Here is a 20,899-nt window from a genome sequence, read left to right as displayed (position 1 = left end):
TGATAAATGAAGGAATTGTTTAAATTCTGCTCTTAAGGACTGGATGGTTCCTGGATACCTGGGGAGAAAACCACCACGTATAGTGGAGGGTCAATACAGGCCCAGTAACATATTTTTATTTTGTGTTGTTGAGCTATTGGAAATCGAATATAGCCAGTGTATGAGAAAAGATGGGAAACAATAACTGCCTTGCATATTTTATATTGTGTAGATACACACGTTCATAAGATTTATGAATGTATAAGAACCAGTAAATATCATAAATAATAATGTAGTGAAAATATGTTGGCGTGTGGGTACCTTTACATTGCGTATTTATATTAATATATATATACCTAATGTGATATGTCTATATACCCCTGCCCCTTTTTTGCTCTTTTGATATACTTTTGTGATAATTAAGGTAAAATACTTTTGGAATTCTTTTGCTTATTATAATTATTACTCAATTATAAATGCTCGTTGTCATGAATAAAAAAGAAAGAAAGCCAGTATAACTTTATTACCTACACCAAGGTTATGTTTACATGTTTTTTTATTTGTTTGTTTGTTAGCAGGATAACATCAAAACTACTGGACGGATTTCCACAAAACTTGATGGAATGTTGTGGTATGGGTCAGTGAAGAACTCTTATTGGTACGGATCAGGATCACAAGGTGAATCCATGGATTTTCATTGATTTCTCACAGAGTAATTCATGGATTTTGATTTTTTCTTAAATCAGGCATGGTTAGAGGACTGAGTGTGTGCAATTTGGTGCTGATCCAAATAAAACAACATCTGTATCTAGTGAATTTAAATGTTGCTTCACGAAGGGTCTAACCCTAACCCTTTGGCTGAGTTATAAACTCTCCTGTACTGCCTGAAATGTGATGTTTTATTTTGACAGACACGACAGGAAGTGCTGCGCTCCTCGTGTCTACCTTGTTAGCAGTGATTGAGGTGGAGGATGTGAGGCTGCGACAGAAAAACAATCGAGCACAGGTCGACTTCGCGTCCAGCTCCTGATTCCACAGAACAGAAACACGCACCAAACCGGAGCACATGTGGATTTAAACGTCATTTGCGTGGCTCCACTTACGCGCAGTTCGCACGCAGCTTTTCCCCTTTTTCTGCGTGTTGTCGCGGTTTTCTCTCCGGAGTGAACACTAAGGTAAGACCGCAACATCAACTGTGTTAAGTTGGAGCGCCGGGTTGTCTTTGGCGTCCTTTTAGTTTAAAGTGTCATTTACGCATCGCAATGTCTCCGCTAGCACCGGGGAAAGTTGCGACAGGAATCGCGTGTCACTCGTGTCACTTTGTGGACGTGACGCTGCCTCTTTGTCCGCTCAGATGCGGCTTGATAACTAAAACACTGCGCCCGGTTTGCGTTGCGTTCGAGCTCCGCGGGATTAAAACACCAAATCTGCGGGGTTTATTTACTAATTCTACTTCTAAACACGTAGTTCGAATGTGTCCACTCATCTGTTTTTGCAACATTTCTCCGGCAGCTCTTCAGAAAGGCCCGTGAGCTCAGGTCTGAATCTGATTTCTAAACACATCTCCACATTTCTGGAGTTTTCTACATTTCTCGTCTTTGCGCGTTTGTTTTATGAATCATATTTACTCGCGTTGTCAGTAACAGAGTGAATGTCGTACGTTAAAAGCTTCTGTTTTAAACGCAACGGCTCGCACAATGAGCCACATTTGCCAAAACACCACAGATTGGCGACTGGTGCCACATGCAGCAGAGGTTGTCAATGCTCCTAGCGGCTGCTCATGGTAACTGCACCGTATGTTCCTCTCATCACTTAGGCATTGGTTTGTCTTGCTTGTCTGATGTTGTAATCCACGGATTGTTCTAAAAATAAGGATGTTTATTCACCCGAGAACACAGGGGAGTTGCATGCATGTGTTTTTCTGGTTTTAAAGCAACTCCATGTAACATTTATAGTGCCCTCTGCAGCCACACGTGGGGATTAAATTCTTTTGGGTTCAGTGTCCAAGGCATGTGTTTAAAGATGGGAGACGTGACTGCTCCAGGAAGTGACGCCAAAGTGTGGACTTGGACTTGCTGGGCGTGATTGTGACACTTTGAGCTCAGTTACACACTTTCTCAAAGGAGGTCGTACCCACTCGACAAACGTACATAGATCAAGTGTGAATGAAAGAGGAAACATTCTCCCTACACCAACTCGGTGTAACATCAAACAAATCCAGAAGTAAAAAAGTTGCATCGTGTTGCTTAGATCTCCCTCACTGATCGAGGTTACTTGAAGGCACACTTCCATGGCACACCTATGCTGCAGACACACCCTCTGTTAAGGGAACCATGGTAACAGAGTGTGGGACAAGGTTCGCTCAGCATGACAGGTATGTGGAAGGCAAATGCACTAAGAGACTGCCGGACCTGTATTTCAGAAACCTTTTTATCTTGCATCAAGAGAATCTCCGGAGGTCAGTGGATGTCTGAAAGCGGCAATACAGAAATAGTCACGAATAGAATCTCATTGGTAGTAAAGTCCAAATAAAAGCACGATCCCAGTCTCTTTCAGACAGTGAGAAACACAGCTTAATGATTAAACACTGACGTGGGAGTGGTACTCGCTATTGTCTGATACATAGACCTCAAAATGAGGTTAGATTGTGCAATCGAAAGAATGACGACTTTTATGAACACACAATAACTCACTCAAGGACTAGGGGGAGGACAAGTTCGAGTATTTATAATCGTTAAAGTAAGAATTTGAGGCATTTTTGAAAACTTGAGGACTCGCAGCCTCAGCCGATTTATTACATTTTGTTCAGTGACCCATCAGATTCTGTCACCTGTCATGCAACAAGTTTGGATTGTGCATGCAAAACACCCACAGCCACTTAAAATTGATATTCACTGCATGATAAAATCAAATTAATATTATTTTCTTGATTCAAGTTATACATATTTGGTTGTGTTTAGTTTTTATTTATTTATTTATACTTATTTAAATAAATTTGTGGTTAAACTGTAAAATATCAAGCCTCAAGCCTTTTTTTCCTGGAAATCATTGCTATTTAAAAAACAATTTATCGGTATTGATGTTTTTTTACTTGTAGTATCATCTTCAGCATCGGTCACTAAAACGCCACATTGGTTGGGCTCAACTTGAAAAATTTGGGTAAGGATTGAGATTCAGTAAAAAGCCAATGAACCATGTTCCAAATCCCATCAACCTCAGCTGTACTTTGCGTATATGTTACCATGTCAACATCCTGAAGTAAGATGGTGGCTGTGGCAAACATCGTATTTAACATCATTGTTATCGTGAGCATGTTTGCTTGCTGATGTAGGCTGATGTAAGTACAGCCTCACAGAGCCTGTTGAATGACTGCAGACTCTTAGTTTCCAAAATCTATTTAAAAAAACATCTTTCTCTTTTGTCTGTAATTTTACACCTTAGTCCTTTTGTTTTCTTCCTCTTATCAGTTGTTCAGGTATCAGTTGTCAGTCTCGGGCATCTCCTTCCTTCAGTTTGCCTCCTCTCTGTTTTTTACCTCTGTCATCATATCACTTCTCTGCCACCCAGCTTGAGTGTTCCCATGTCATGGCCAACAACTGAACTAACTGTCTGTTGGCCTCAGTGTCCCTGTGTCACCACTGGGCTCTAGGCCTAATCCCTCTCTGGGACGCTGAGGGGAAGACCGGGAAGGGGTGAGACTGAGGGAGGGAGGGAACTGGGAGCAAGTAGAGCTGGCTACAGCACAGTGTTACAGTATCTCAGCATTACAGTCACTCTGTCAACAAAGCCACAGCAAAAGCTGTGACGGTTTGGATTTTTTTCTCACTGCGATGATAATGCAACATATTACCCCCCTCGAAACCTTTTATTCTTAAAACCGGAAGCAGTCACCTCCTTACCCTCACTCTAAATCTGACTCATAATTCATTAAATTTGTATTGTTTGTGTTTGGAGATCGTAAAGATTTCATATCCTTTTTTCATGAAGGTCTCTGATAATGTAGCACTTGTCTTTTAGAGAGTGGGAGAAATGAAAGTTGCTCTCCTCAGCTGCTCTGGACCGTTTCATACCTGAATACGGACGCACTCCACAAAGTTGGAGGTGGCTGGTTTGACAAAGGAGATACAAACGACGGCCGCATTGAAACAAGTAGCGCTGCTGCTCAATGCACGTAGGGGAAACACTTGTTTCCTCTCCAACCACCTTTACCTGAGTAAGGGTGCCGCTGGTATTACGCTAGCTTACTTAGCTTAGCCTTGGCTCGTTGGTGGTAACATTAAACAGTCTTGCTGCCTTTACTTTATTGCAGTACTGCGGCAAACATACTTAGCCTTATTCCTCAGGGCTTCACTGCTCGCAGTGGCCATAACTGTGATCATCAACTCTGATTATTAACATTAATGATCGTTCATGAATTGTCCCTAGGCTACAGCTAACCAGCCCTGGCAACACACACACACACACACACTCTACCTCCCCCCGTGGTATTGTGGTAATGTGGTTACCGTCACAGCCCTATAGCCACAGCTGAGGACTCATCTGTAGATGGTACGTGGTTTTGTCAAGGCCTGAGATGGCATGAGAGGCGATTACTGACAGAGCAGAGTTCCAGAGTTTGAAATATGATGATGTAGGAAACAAGAATGTTGTAGTAAAAGCTATATTCATTTCAAAATAGAAGGAGTGGCAGTCAGCTGTGAATTTCCCTCTCTACGACTGGCAATGTTTCCTAATTCATGGGATGATGCAAAAGATAAGATTTCAGTCAGCCTTCCTGAGGTTTTCAGGTACTTCACTGTGGAGATTGTAAATTCGATTCCTCCTCCTTCCACAGACAAACAGGACCATCAATTTATAAACAGGCTGCAAACTGCTCATTAAATTGTAATCAAGGATGTGCAGCTCCCCCACACTGTCCTCTAGTGTGTATTGGGTTCATGTTACGTAGCAGAAAGCTGGTACTTTGGACCATTAAGAGACACGGAGTGAGGGGTGAAACCCAACACTTCTCAGCGTAAAAGTAATACATAATCTCAGGATCTTGGGTGCCTCTGCACACACACACACACACACACACACACACACACACACACAGAAGTAAAGTATTAGACCTGAAACAATGCTGCGTAAACAGAGAAAATCAGAAACTAGATTCCGAACTCATATATTCACCTGCCCCAGCTTTTCAATTAAGACGATTGCCAATCAATTTTTGTATGACAAAGAAAAATAATACAATTACCTTTTTTCGGCCGTCATCTTTTCTGATACTGAAACTGCGAATACTGAGTACTGTTATTTGTGATGTATTTTTCACCTATTTAATACAATTGAACATGTTGATAAAATAAAGATCAATTTGTTATGCATAATTTTACATGTGGTGTACTGCATTGTGACCAGATTTAGACCTGACCAATAGCACTGAGCTGTTACTAGAGAGTAAATATCTGTTTCAGTAAGAGTTTCTGGATTAACAACAAAAGATAACCACTACATTCTGATTAAAATGCAGCGATTTAAATAGTAACCACACCAATGTAAATAATAATGTGGATTGGTGATGTTTGGAGGATTTGGCCACATGCTTTATTTGATAAGGTCAGTGTTGCATTAGCATTGGTGCATCCCCACAAAATAATCATTAGTTTAATTTGTCAAAAATAATAGTTATAGTAAGAGAATACCTTAATAATAATATATGCAGTCTTTTAATGTAGAATCGTAAAAGTTGTGGATTGGAGAGAGGGCTGCAGCTCGTACTGTACATCAGCAGATGCTGTGACTCATGAGAAGAGTTGAGCTGTGGGTGAGTTTGTTCCATCATGGTGATTTCTGCAGAGAGTTTGACAGGCCCTTCATGCTCTAATTGATTTAATTAAGTGGACGTTTTCCCCTTTGGCTTTACTGATGCACAAAATGTCAGTATGTACACAAACATTGAGTATCTCGCCCAGAGCACAAGAGCTGTGCTTATCTGTATTTCACAGAATGATCCGCGTTCCAATTTCCCCGTAAGCTTTACGCATCTGCGAGTACGCGAGGGTCCACGAAGGTCTGCGTGCCGTAAATTTAGTCATCGCGGGGTTTGTGTGCGTGAGTCTTTTGCGGAACTACCAATTTGTTGTGTCACTGGTACCAACTGTGCATGAGCTGAAAAACAAAAACGGATGCTGAATTTGAAGAGAGGTTGTGTGAGGAGGTCCGACGCTATCCTCACCTCGACAATTCAAAGAATACAAAGATAACGGAAGTCAATGTTGCTTGTTCTGTTTTGAATTTGTTTTGCACATGCTCAATATATAGACGGCAATCCACTGTACATGTGAGGAACCAGTGCTCCAAGTGGAGTACAATACAAACAACCACACGTCCCTGGTGTCTGCAGCTGTCAGTGAATGCCGCTATGCAGTATAACTGAGGCTTAAGACCATCACAGCCCACGTTACAATGCCTCAGAGGTCCAGCCTCGTAACAATCTCTACCAATTCCTGTGGACGCCCCACAGGGCACCACAGCTTTTATGATTTGCATTTGTTAAGTGTTTTCTCTTTTGAGCGAATGACTGAATCTCTCAACATACTGCTCACTTCATGTGATGAGCACATACACTGGTTTCAGTGTATTCTAAAACACTTCACCCACACCTCCATCGGCATAGTGGCAAGTATAGATAATTTGTGAATTTTTTGGTGAACAATCCCTTTAACCTTGAATAGAAAATTAAGAAATTAGAAAATGTTTCAAACAAAAATTTTGAAATTAACAATTGAGAATGTGGTTCAGGGAAAATACTGCACAACACCTAAAGTAACTAACAACTTCTCAAGGCTTATTAATAGACTTTTTGCTAGGACGTGCGTTATGGGAGGGATCATACGCGTGGAATTTAACTAGTGAAAACCTGCCACCAGCTCCGCTGCTTCCATGATGCAGGAGATGAACAATGTGGACAGAATTACCCAACGAGCAAGACAAGACACAACAGAGAACAGCTACTGGCTACATATCTGAATCAGAGAGATGACATGTCAACAGCCAGGCTTGCTGGCAAGCACAAGTACTCAGCTTCTCTGATGTGATTCTGCTCCAGGAGCATGACTAACTGTGTAAGGCTGCTGTCAGACTGACAGATGAAAAACACAACTGTTTAACTTGTGATCATTGTGACAATCATTACCACTGCATCTTTTATTACAGTATTATGTAGGGACATCTGCAGCATTTTTAACCACTTTGAAAATGACAGAAAATCACAAAAACCAGACCCTGTTGATCATATTTCATTAGCCTCTTTTAAACAGCCTGTTTACACTTAGAATGTTGTATCTTTATTCTGCCTCGCTGCACTGTATATAAGTTACAAACACAGAAAGAGGGACATTGTTGTTCCGGCGTTAATCTGGCAGCGGAGGTAGTGACAGAGCCGGATCAATATCTGCGTAAAAGGGACCGTTGGTACACCAGGGACAGACAACGACAGTGTTGTGTTACACGCCAAGTCTCTGATTGTGGAACTCCAGCGTGCTAATCTCAAATCACACACCGGGGCAACATTGTGTTGGCTTGTTTGCTTCAGTGTAAACAAGCAAAATGATGGCACAGGCAGTAGGGGGCTCACATTTGCGTTAACGCAGGGTTGTTTTCTGTCTGAACACTCCGCTGCATTTTATTGTCCTCAATCTGCAGCTGTGATTCATTCACAAAGTCCTTAGCTGATTGTCTTGTTGTAAAATATTGATGAGACTGTCAAGTTACATGATCCATGGAAATTAAGGGCCGTTTTCTTCCTCTCTACAATTTGCATGAATTGTATCTCTTCTGATTCTGGTTTTCTATTATCTTTCAGTTTTAATTCTCCATTGGGTTTTGATACATCTTAACAACATGCTGATTTTGCTGCTACTAAATATCATTGACCTGTGAAATAATTTGGTTACATCTGTTGTAGTCCCTGTAAATTGTCTTTGTATTATTTTAAATCCTAAATGTCTTTTCCTGAGCTCTTATCTCATAACACAACTTAATCTGGCAGCAGTCATCATATGAAAGAGCTACTCTAACTGTTCATATAGTTCATTAGAGTCATGTGACAAGCCTCTGTGAAGTTCAGTCAAAATCCGTCGCACCAACCATCTGGACAAGTGAGTGGCTAATCATCGATGATAATTCACAGCTCATGAATTTTGCACGAGGACAGATTAATGGTTGGAAAACAGCAGCTCAAGTTGGATATTTCTGCTCTAAATATTTTAAGGAAAATTAAGTGAAATAAGCAGCTAATGTAATTTTTATGATGTAGGCTGTAAGGACATCATTTCTTAAGCTAATTTATCCTGAAACCTGCTGCTGTTGCGTGCATTGGAGTTGAGTTAGTTGCTGAATGGAGCAACATGATAGGCCCCCTTCTAATCCATTTGCACCCTGTCTCTCTCGCGCTCTCATTCTCTCTCTCTCTCTCACACACACGGGCACACATGACTGCAGCCAGAGGAAATCCTGCGTTATTTATGAGATGTATGGCTCCGAGTGCCACAGGACCCTCCTGAGAATTCAAGACTGCACACATGCACAATATTTGGCCTGTGGAGTCTTTATTTCCTGCTCTCTCTCGCACACAGTCATATACACTTGCTGCAAGACATCTGTTTATGCTCTCTGCTGTTTTGCCCCGGCGGAGCCACAGTTGTTTTATTGTGACCTCCTTCTTCCTCAGCAGTGCGTGGGGGCCCGCTGGAAAATGCTTGCTGAGTGTGGTGCTTCACTGTTTCATGTGGCAGCAGTTCAGCGGAAGGAGTGATATCATCATGCACGTCAAAGAGGCAGAAAGGCAATGCTGTGCTGAGGTCACACTAAATCACGAGCAGCATTCAAGTGTATCTTAAAATATCAACCTGTGATCCTATGATGCAGAAAATGATAATAAGTTGAGGGGAATTCTATATTTAAACGGATCAAGTGCAACCTCTTTTGGCCCAAACCAAAGTTGTTCATATGATTTAGAGAGGTCTTGATAATGGTTTCTTCTGTCCACCACAGGGGACATTTAGTTTGGATGTTACATGCCTTGTGTTAACACCAGAGGCTAAATTAATATTAACCATGTTTAAATTAAACACGCTTGGTGGTTTTAGGCCTAATGTGAAGCGGTCGAGAGGATCAGCACCTCCGAGGCCATGGTTCTCTGCCGGAAAATGGTGGATTGCTCTCTCCAGGGTGGATGAGTATCCGCCCAAGGGAAAGAGTTAAAGAATGTTGGGGACTTGCTCTTGAATGTGTGGAAGCCGGAATGGGAGACGGACAGGCAGGTTCGTGCGGCATCAGCAGCAATGAGGGTGTTGTACCAGACCATTGTGGTGAAGAAGGAGCTGAGCCGAAAGTCAAAGGTTTTGATTTAACAGTTGGTCTTGGTTACGACTCATCTTTTGTCTCTTGGTAGTAACCAAAAGAATTAGCAGCAGAAAGTAGTTGTCCATTGAGTGCCTGGGCTCAGCCTTAGAGATTGGACAAGGGTTTCGGACATCTGGAGGGAGCTCGGAAGAGGCCCTTTGGGTTAGCATAATTGGGAGGAGACCCAGGGTAGACCAAGAACTCACTGAAGGGACTGCATATCCCATCTGGCCTGGGAACGCCTTGGGATCCCCTGGAGAAGCTTGAAAAGAGAGGCTGGGGAAAGGACATCCTGCTTCTGTCAGCGTGACCTGAGCTCGGATAGGCGAAAGAGCATGGACGGATGGACTAACTTGTAGCTTAAATAGGAGCCTGACCTATGGGTTTTTGGGGGCCATTGTTGATATTGATATAAGGTAGTAAAGATCCTTAGAGATGCTGATAGGCATTTTTTTTTTACTTTGTACATAACCAGGTTATCTATTTCTTGTCCCTTGATACATTTTCGGTCTCTTAGATTATCAAGTGAACAAACTTGTCCTTGTTAAAAATATGCTCACAAGAAAAGGTGAACAGAGGAGCCTGGAAAGTTATAAAGTTAATTAGCGTAAGAATCTGCTGTTCCTCTCTTTGGGTAGTTGTTTCCTGTTCTCATTCCCATAACTTTTCTCTACTGGGAGAATGTCATTACAAGGTCAGTGTCTTCTCCAGAGACAAGGCCAATTCTGATACTGTGAGTGAGTGCAAACAGAACGTGATTGAATGCAGTGCCTTTGTTAGCTTAGGTTGAAACTTGGCTCCCAGCTGACATGCTGTTTGTCGTCCATGAATTTAAGAAAAAGAGATGTAGGATTTACTTATCCTTTCCGTTTTCAACATACTGTTCTGGTCCCCCAACGGATTTGATGTCAACACGAGGTTATATAACACAGACAAACAAACATGTGCAAGAAAGACAAGCAGCGCACCAGTAACAACTCCCTGCTCGGGCTCCTTAGAGAGAGTTCCCATGTGTCTTGGAAAACCTGGGTAAATTTAGAATGTTTCTTCAGTCACTCATGGAAAATAACACTCATTAATGGAAAATAAATAACAGGGACAAATGTTCCAGAAAATGTTTTGTCTTCCTTGGAAGTATTTGATTAATTTCCACCTTATTCCGTTTGCTTAAAATATATATCTCTGCAACTGGGAATTATAAGATGTACATGTAAATTTCTCCCTTCGGGCTTTTGGGATTTCTCCTTGAGTTTCATTTACTCATTTGCAGTCTTTTGGGATGATACCATGGTGTAAGTGTGGACACATATCCAAGATAGCTTTTGAGCAAGCTCTTCAGAGTAGTGAGGAAAAAGCTGAACCTACAAAAGAATGAATGGAATTAATATCTTTTACTTAGAGTCCAGATAAGAATATGTAACTATGGCATATCTGATTCGGTTTGTATAATCCTCTTTAACCGCACAGACTGTTGAAATATTTACTGTGACTTTCCACTCAACTTACTTGACGTCAAGTAAATGGCCTGAATAAAACTCTGCACATTTGCACAGGGGACGTTTTAAGGCGTTCAACAGGTCTGCATTGTGTTGGACCAGTCTTTCTGCATTGCTCTTGCTGCATGTGCCCTCTCGTGGGAGCCTCAAGGTAGCATCTGATCAAAGAGAATAATTCAGGTCCATAGCCAAGAGACGAGCAGAGAAGAATGATGGAGCAGAAGGTACAAAAAGAGAAGGTAAAGCTCAAGCCGCTATAGAGTCAAGAGTGGTTTGTGTTATACTGAGAAGAAGAGTGTTTCAGGGAACTGTTCCTGTGTTTCCACATGAGCTAACCCCCAACTTCTTAATGAACTTACAGCTAAATAACTTTACTTATTTATTAATTTTACAACAGCCATACAGTTGTTTAAAGTTGAATGAGGAGCAGTTCTGACTAATAAAACAAGAAACCATTCCTTCTCTTAATTTTCCTGTAATGAGGTGGCATCCTGATGAGTTGAAGTGAGTTGATTTGACTTCTCTTCCTCTGTTGCATAGTGTGTGAATGCTGCATACTTTTGTACAATTGCTTCTATAGATGAAACATTTATACTTACGGCTGTTGGGTTCTTAACCATTTCAATCTTGCAGCCTACACAAAGGTGTCAAGTGCTCTTTGCTAGTTTCAGACCTACGCAGTTGTCATTTTCCCATCCCAGCGCCCACATTCTTTAAATAGCAAAGGCAAATTGGCCATCTGAGCGCCCATAAAGCTGGTGACACCTTCTGAGTTTGACCAGTTGTGCAGTACTCTACTCTTCGTCAATGGACTTCTTGTTTGAATTATTCCCCTTGCCTTGACCCACCTACATACGAAAACATTTGCTAGCAGGGATGATTGATAAATGTGTAATATAATTTTAAGAGAAAGTGATTAGGATCCACGAATCCACAAAAACTCTTCTGAATTTGATTTTGTATCTCTGTCCCCCTGGCTTCTCAAGTGATTATCATTCTTTGAGCTACTAAAATGAAAACTGGGTGGGATGTTAAAGTTGAGAGTGTGAGTTAAGCTAGTGTTAGCCTATTGTTACATATGTATTGCAAACTACCTTGCTTGTTCACCAGTCAGTTGGCAAAGGTTGTTGCACTTTTCATTGTATCAGTAAGTCTTACTTAATGAGCAGAACAGATCAAGGCGAGTACACGTACCACAGATATTTTTCGACAGTCACCAAGAGAGATGGACACGCTTCTGCATCTCCAGACTTAACCCCAACATGCATTCTGCAGCACTGATACAGATACCAGTCATTGGGTATTAGTAATAGTTTAACATCAAATGGTATGTATTTTTAAAGGAATGTGTATACATATTGGCAAGGTCTCAAAAATTACAACAAAAATGGCAATAGCTATATATTCAGGTACATCCCCAGAAGGAGAATATTATGGCCTCCTTATTCATAATTTTTAGTAACATGACAGTAATACTCATATTTCTTACATCCCTACTACTGAGCTCTCTTCTTTCATTAAGTCTGTGTTTCTGGTTGACTATATCAAGTGTTGACTACATGGAGTGTTAGAAAAGCTGAATTACACAGCTTGTTTGGCTCAGGACATTTTGTCTATTTGCTTCCACAAGCTGCTCAATTCCAACAAAGTAAACTTTACAAGCCAATAATCCACTGCAGTGTGGAAATGTTTCTCACCTCCAGTCTCCGAGTGTCTCAATGTAGCACAGTGCATCACTTGTTCTCTGCACATCCTGCAGCACTATTTTTTATTTTGACACCACAAATGGTGGTAATACTGCATTTGTTGAAAGAGAAAACAGGCCAGCTACTTCTGAAAATGCAGTTTATTGGCAAATGAACATTTGTCCACATGGGTGTTTTTAGCTTGTTTTTGTCCACACAAGCCAAAAATTAACCTGCTTATCACAACTGTCTCTGTTTCCATCATCATCTATAATGTGTTTAAATACAGCTGAATTTATTGATCTTAGTTGTCAGACAACTGAATGAGTGAATACTTCCTGCTAAAGAGACAGTATTTCCTGAACTGCTGTTTTGATGCGTCAATCAAATCCTTATCTTATGATGACGGAGAACTGAGCTGACGCAATCAACAGAGATGCAGCCAAACAGAAAAAAATTTGCTTCTTTCTTAAGCTTTGAGCGTCTTAGGGCCTTTTTCATATACAACCAGCTGTTTTCAAGTGATTCAAATCCTTTAATTAAGTCATCAAACTAAAACAAAGCAGCTTCACTTAATGAGAACGGCTGCATATGTGGAAGAAAGCTTCGAAAACAACTCGCAAGATTGACCTAATGTTGACAACTTTACAGAGGTCAAGAATGAACCCTCCAGGTCAACATGCACACAGAATAATTACATGTTAAAGGTCTGATCTCCTAATCCCCACGCGATCACACCTAGCTTTGCTGACTTAAAAAATCTCAGTTTTCAGGCAACAAAAACAAAGAAAAGGCCCTCGGAGACACGTTGCATGTTGAGGATTTAGAAAAAGGCATTTTTATTTACAGTTCAGAATAAAAACAACACTATAGCTTTTAGCCACTGCTACATCTTTGTTGTTTGACCTGAGAGTGACTCATTATCCATACCCATCCGCACTAGTGCTCTCTCCCTCCCCTCCCTCTCTCTGTGTGGAAAACACAAACACACCATCACCTCAGGTTTTTCTGTCTCCTCCAGTCGAAGGAAAAGGAGCAGCGTTGTACATCAAAGCTGTGTTCACTACATTTGCCCTTCTGTGCTTTACAGCGCTTGCCTTTTGTTGTTCTGCCAGGGGACATGGATACCAGACTGTCACAAACAGAGTTAAAATAGAGGCAGTATTTTCCTGCTTACTTTTTGAACAAGAGCTGCGAAAAAGGGATTAAGAAAAAAGGGTAGGAAATCTATGCTAATAGGTAACGGCTTGCTGCAGAGAGAGGTTGTGCACAGAGGGTTGAGTTATGAAACTTGGAGAGAACTCAGAAGAGGGTTCTCATCGAGTGCGTAGTGTGCAGGGAGATGTGCAAAGTGAATAAACATTGCACAGTCGTGGAAGGAGGTAAAGTGGACACGAGGGAGAAGAGAAAACAAGTAACACAAGTTTCAACTCAGCTATTTACGGCTGAAGAGAAGGAGAAAAATATTGTAATGGCTGTAATATGCTCACAGTTGGACACGAGTACGGCCAAAGCCTTCTGTCAGGACTCAGCATTTATTTTGTCGGTATTTTTCACTCCCTCTTAACATTTATTAATACGGACAAAACACACAAAGCAGCACCACTGGAAATCATGCAGGGGCAGTGTAGCAAATAGTTCAAGTGAGAAAATTGTACGACACAAGGAAAGAAATTTCAATAATGGCATCAATTTTTGAAGAGAGCCTTTTTGAGTTGGTTAAATTGGACCTGAGCCATTTACAATGCTTCTGCCTTTTTGTAAGAGCTACATTATGACAAACTCCACCATCGCTATGATTGTTGTTGTCAGAAACTCTTTGCAGATTCAAGCTCTTTAGTGGAATTATTGATTAACAACCATGGCAACGTAAAGGACACATGGAAGTGGGCAGTGACGTTCACATTGTTGAAAAAGACAAATGCCTTTACGTACGTAAAACATAAATGAGCCTTAAGAAATCAGGGAAATAAACACAATGCACTGTCCTGTATCCTCATTAAGCAGATACTAATTAAAACAGAACTAAATAATGTGATGTCTAACAAATAAGGGACTGGAGTTTGATGGTTCGGTTGAAAAAACATCAACACAGACCATCTGTCTGCACAGATAATGTGTGAAACAGGGATTAAATAACAAGGATGCTGCACAATTATTCCCCACAGTAGTGCCATCGTCATCAAAACACAGTTTTAAAAGCATAATATGTAATTTTAACATTCAATATATAAAATATAACATCGAACACCTTTTTTAAAAATTATATTAATATCATACCAAGGAGAATAATACTCTTTATCTCTCTCTTTCTTGTCTTTCTTTTCCTTTTCTCTGTGAATTCATGAGGGGGGAATAAAACCTTTGTTGTGTAGGTACAGAGTTTACATCCACCTTTGTTTGGACTGAAGGTTCGTCCTTTGTAAAGAAATACAGAAAATTGATGAGCGGGGGGATAAAATTCAGATTCTTTGGGCAACGCCCCTGTCAGTGTGAATGGGACCACCCAGCGACTGTTGTCATGGAGACTCACTCAACAATGTGGACTCTTCTCCAGAGAGGAGGCAGAAGTAATGACAGAAAATGATAGTGACGTGAAAAATGTCTTATACAGAGAGGGTTCGGGGGTAAGGATGGTCCAGTTGCAACTTCTGACTCTGGGGTCGGTAATTCTCCGAGGTTTAATGGAATGCAGCATTGGTACCATTCAGCCCGTGAACAAAGATGGATAATGTCCTCTGAGTCTCTGGAGGATCCACTTTAGGTTTGGGGAAATAACCCTGATGATGTCATTGTTATCTTGAGGTTCACTTGAGTCTCCAGATATTTGGAATTACAGGGTTCAGTGTTTATGAGAGTTCTAGTTGCTAGAAGTCAGGTTACTGACTGATTGAGTTTTAATATGTCTCCCAGCTTAATGGAAATGGAATATTACTCGCTGGAGTGCCTCTTTAAAACCTCAGACCCAAACCATAATTTATTTGCCATTATATTTGGACACTTAAGTTTATATGTTATTATGTCAGTCTGCTGGTCAGACTGAATGTAATCATCGTAAAATAGCTGAGTCTCTTTTAGGGATATTATTGCTGTACATGGTCATGTTTGCTCTCTGGTTTAGGGTTTGAGTTGATTCTCCTCTGTCTTCAAATGCAGTCACATGGTGTGTGTGGTGATATCAGGCTTTACATGAGTTTGCTTTCTTAGTCCTTGCGCGAACATTTTCCAGAACTTTTCTTGCCATTCCCCAAGTTAAATGTCCGGAAAATGTCAGTTAGCCAATAAGAGAATACAACATGGAAATGTTATAAGCAGCGAGATAGTGGGCCTGTTGATGACGATTCTTACATTTGAGGAATGTGTAACCTTAAGAATACAAATATCTCATAATAAAAAATATGAGCCATACAAGTAGAAGATGTCAACTTACGGAATTTATGTCACGTCCTGCCCCTGCGTACTCTACCCAGGCACCACCCCTTGCCTGACTGTTCTGGAAATATTCCTGCTTTTGTGAACGTGTCTGACCCGGACAATCTCTTGTTACAATCTTCATACGGGAAAGACAAACTCCGAAAAATGTCCAGTCCAATTTTCTGAAAGTTTTTCGAAGTTCATGTCTGAGAAAAGTTTAAGTATGTGATCTTCTTTGAGTTGTAAAATATTACTTGCCTCACTATAGCTGTTGTTGTTCTTTTCTTTGTTAGTAACATTGTGGGAGTTGTGGCTGAAACATTGTTAGCACTGACTGCATGTTAAAGCATCCTGATTCTGCTGGGGTGTGTTTTTCTTTGTTCGAGTACATTGAGCCTCTTAAAACTCAAGCTTGTGCACATTGGCTGTAACACTGAGTCTGACTTTCTCGTGTTTCATTCTTTGTCATTCACTCCAAATGCCTCAGACACTGACAGCCAGTTGGGAGTAAAGCAGTCGTCCTTCCTGTGAGAAGTAACTACTGCAAATAGTGTGAAGTGGCGGGGGGAGGTGGAAATGTTTTCCTATTGGCTGAATCCTGGATGTCTTTGACCTGAATGCCAAACACAGAAAGCTCTGCCAGACATTTTCTTTTTTCTTTAAACATCCCCTCTTTTTTATAATCCTCTTTTACTTTCCTTTTCTCTTTGTGTGGTGTTGAAAGAGCCTCTGAGCGTCCCCCCCCCTCACTGAAGGGAGTTGTGAAGTGCCGGTGAAGCCCAGCTCAGCAGTCTGTCACTCATCTTTCCTCTTTAACTCTCTCAGCAGAGGAATGGGGAGGTCATCAGGAGCGTGAGCTCTCAGGCTTTTCCCTTTTTAAACCCAACTCTGGGCCAAATCGGTTTGTTTTCTCTCGTGTGTTGTGTGCAGCTTCACGGGAAAAGCTGCTTTTGTTAAACCACCTGATTATTTTTTAAACATTTCAAGGAAGGTGAGATAATGGCTCTGATTACATGAGTAAAGTACATCATTGCATTTTCTTTTTTTACTTTTTACTCAGCTGATTGAAGCATAGTTTAAAAGAAGACTGCTTGCTGGATTGATTTCTATGTAAGCTGGTCTCATGGATTTAATGTCAACGCACATTTGCATGCGTCTGACTGAGCAATGGTATAGCTGCCACGTTGACACACATGATTGCCCACAATGGAAGATATTACTTGACTTGGAGTGGCAATCCCATCAGTCTGCCTAATGAGCAAGGTCGTCAAGGAGACGGAGAAATTGATACCGTGGATGAGGGGAGGCACAGTATCATGCTGGGAGAAAAGACAATTTACATAGAGTCACAAGGGGAAAGTGTAGTGACAGGGTTTTTAGGTGGTTTTTAAACCTTAAGTGTTTTATTGGTTTTAATAGCGTCTGGTGCATTTGGCTGTTTGGTTCAGTTAAGCATTAAATCCGAAATGTTTGGAATATTTGGTGCAGACATTTCCTGGAATAAGTGTTTCACATATGAAGAACGCAACGGCAGATCAGACTTGTCAGACTCATTCATGACAACAGGAAACAGACCGGAGCACGCCTGCTCGCTTGCTGTGAATTTTCGACATTCAACATTTTCCTGCTGTTTTGTCTCATGGGGTCACTCATTTTAGCAGGCTCGCAGAAAAGTTCAGCAAAATGTATTCTCACATCCAGCTTGTCTGGAAAACTTCAAGAAAATGATCAGTGCGTGTCTTAAAGAAGCTTTAGACCCTGTTGTCGACCAAGCATCAGGATTGACTAAATCTTGATGTTTCTAAATTCAGAGTTTTCTTGTTTAATCAACATTTTGTCCATAAACTATGAAAAAATAATAAAAATATCTCTCATAATATCCCACAACCCAAAAAGATGCATTTACATTCTTTGTTTTATTTGACCAACAGTCTCAGAGATATTCATGTGATTAAATGACAAAGAACCCTCACATTTGAGAAACTGTATAATAACTGAAACGTTGAATTAGTTATCAAAATGATTGCTGCTTTATTTTCTGTCAATCAGCTAATAGTTGCAGCTAGATATGTGATTTCAGCTAATCTACGTCTTATGTCTGTGCAGCTCTAATAAGAATCTCCCCTTAATATATTTAGTTTTATAAGCGAGATGCATAAGCACATAAGGTTCAGTTAATTAGAGCAAGATTTGCCGTCAGGTCTCTTCTTCTTCAAATGTGTCCATGAAGTGCTTATGATTCAGGCATCAGAACTGTCCAATCAAAGAGTTCCCTGTGTGTCCATATGACCTCATGTTAACACGTCTTTGTTTGTGGCTGAAAAAACAGTGTGAACATAAACACCAGAACTACAAGGTACCAACATGATTGTTTTTACTTGGTTCAGACCAACTGAATCACACTTCAGGTGTGAAAGTGACCCTGAGCACGGAGGCCTGTGTGACAGCAAGAATCACCGCTGTGCAGAGGAGGGAAAATGAAAAGGGAAGGAATCCCCAAAACAGGGTCAGATTAATACCACTGAGCACTTCTGAGCTGCTTTATATTTCAATATCTCAAATGCCATGGTGCATGTTCCCAACAGGCTTCACCAGATTTTCTCATCCACTCATCTGCACCAGGAGGAATAAATGTAATAAAATGAAAAGGGAAGAAGTAGCCTGGTCTAATCCAGCAGCTGTAGCCCGGGGCAGATAGAGACTACCACATACCTCCTGTCTCCAGGAAGCATTGACGTCACCATCCCTCATCTTGTCATAAATCTGCCTGCACTCCCCAGAGAGTCACAGCTGCTGCGGCTCTGTCCCTCCCTGAATGTCAGACTGACCCCTCCATCTTCTCCCTCCTGCTACCTCTGTCACATCTCAGAAATCTGAGCGACTTCACTTACAGTGGACTTGACATAATTTCTCCCGGTGTTGCGCAAGCCCCTGTTCCTCTGCCTCGACTGTCCCTGTCCTGGCCTGTGTAGAAATCCAGTTTGACGACTTCAGCGACGGCAAGCAGAGGCACATTCACAAGCGCAATACTTTTTTGCAGAAACTGTTGCGCATGAATTTTCTACTTATGGTGACGATAGGAAGTTACTAAGTGACACGGTCTTGCTTGTGGTTGTGACAGTAAATGTAAGAATGTGCTCAGTAAAGTCTGGGCTGTCCCCGTTGTTGTGGTCTTATTGAAGTGGAATTAAACGCCTGCAGCTGAAAAACAACCAGCGCTTTAGAGGGTTCCCATTTGTATGTCATGAAATAAAGCCGACATACTGAAGATATCAATCGTAATCTTTTCTTATTTTCTCTCATTTGTGCAACTGCACTTCCAATGATTCTTGACGTACACGGTACTGTGTCCCAGTGTGGACATCATGGCAGAGCCGACAGAGAAACAGGAGAAAAAAACCCTGTTGGAGGAAACGAAGAAGAGACTTTGGCCGAGTAAGAAACCGTGAATATCGGAGCATATTTCCCTCATTGGCGAGAGCTAAAGGAAGCCGAAGGATGCAGGACAGATGCCCTGGTGTCGTTGTTATTTGACAATTAATTCATAACTAAACATGAGCAGTATTTCAGCGTGACTAAAATGCTGTCATTCTTCTCTCATTCCTGTTAGTTTTCATCTCAAATGTCACAGCAGTTCAAAGGAACCAGTCATATTTGTGTAAAATCACTACCTTGTCAGCCGTCAAGGTTTCTGTGGCTTTTCTCAGAATTTACGTCAGTGAATTACACATCCCGCCTACAGGGGGAGCCTAAGGTCAGCCCCAAAAGAATCTTTCCTTGTGTCATTTCAAAATCTCTTCTGTGGTTTTCCCTCTCAAAGAATAAAACCTAAACCACGAAATGAGTAAGGGAATTATACATTCGTCAGAAGTCTGAGCTGCAGTGTTTTTTCCCTTGTGTTTATGCTGTGGAAACATTTCTGACTATGGCTACACTCACCCACATGCAGTTAAAAGTGTGTTTTTTCCAGTTAACTGAGCTTGACTCAGCAGGGTTTTTATTTGGAAACACATTACCCGTTATTTATAAGGACCTGTCACCATTATTGAACAGCTCTATAATAAGTGTTATGTGTAACTGTAATGTGGAGGATCTTTTAAATGTCAGGTTTGGCTCCTGAGTGGCATCACTGCTGTAGAACACGGTCCCACGATAAACACTGATAGATGTGCATGAGATTTAAGCGATGGAGAAGGATTATTCTAGACTGAATGATCGTCAACAAAAAAAAAGCTAAAGATCAACAATTCATTCAATGTCTGTGAACTCACCCTTATCTTCAGAAAGCCTGTATTTGTTTATCTGCACGCATTTTCTTTCTTCCTTCACTTATTCCACTGATTGGGTTTCCAGCTGCAGACTGGGAACTTGGAAGTCGGCTAAATTTAAACTGGATTGCCCGCATGGTTCTCATACCTTGAGACAGCTTTTATCACAGAAGAGGTTTTTCACAGAACAGCAATAAACTAAATCCAACTTCCCCCAAATCTCTTCATGCATTTTCCCAGAATAGTCAAGTTTTCCATTTGGCTTCCTCCCGAACAGATGCATGTTATTTCTCAGAAGTTGAGGTGACCCCAGCAGACCAACGTCAAATCACCTCACCTAAGGCCGGGTGAAATAGAGCATGCAATTGCTCACTGTCTGTCCCAAAAACGAATAGGCTAGGCTTTTTGTGTGTGTGTGGGTCTCTGTGTGTAAACTGATTTTGTGTGTTTGTGCTGCTCTAACAAAGAACCCCTCTCAGATTTGCCTATTTTGGGCTGAATCTTGTGTTCGTTGTGTTGCTTTCTTGAAACCCAGTTTGCTTCCTCATATTTTCAGCTGTGTCCTTCCACAGTGATCATGTGGTCAGCAATGTGAGATTCTGCCTTAATCTTCATCTGAGGAATTATCAGCGTCGGTGCCAGTCCAGGCACACTGGATATTATCACT

General features: G+C 41.2%; 1 protein-coding gene across 1 annotated transcript in view; it reads left to right on the top strand.

Moving 5' to 3' along the window:
• The first annotated feature begins 891 nt into the window (after window positions 1-891).
• nck2a (NCK adaptor protein 2a) overlaps window positions 892-20,899 on the top strand; it is a 32,021-nt gene continuing 12,013 nt past the window's right edge. The window contains exon 1 of the mRNA XM_035175142.2: window positions 892-1,154. The gene's annotated coding sequence lies outside the window, so the exon portion shown is untranslated. The remainder of the gene's footprint in view (window positions 1,155-20,899) is intronic.

Source organism: Hippoglossus stenolepis, chromosome 13 (genome assembly GCF_022539355.2).
Source record: "Hippoglossus stenolepis isolate QCI-W04-F060 chromosome 13, HSTE1.2, whole genome shotgun sequence".
Classification (NCBI taxonomy): Eukaryota; Metazoa; Chordata; class Actinopteri; order Pleuronectiformes; family Pleuronectidae; genus Hippoglossus; species Hippoglossus stenolepis.
Note: the sequence above shows the minus strand (reverse complement) of the source record. Positions and strands in the feature narration are given on the sequence as shown.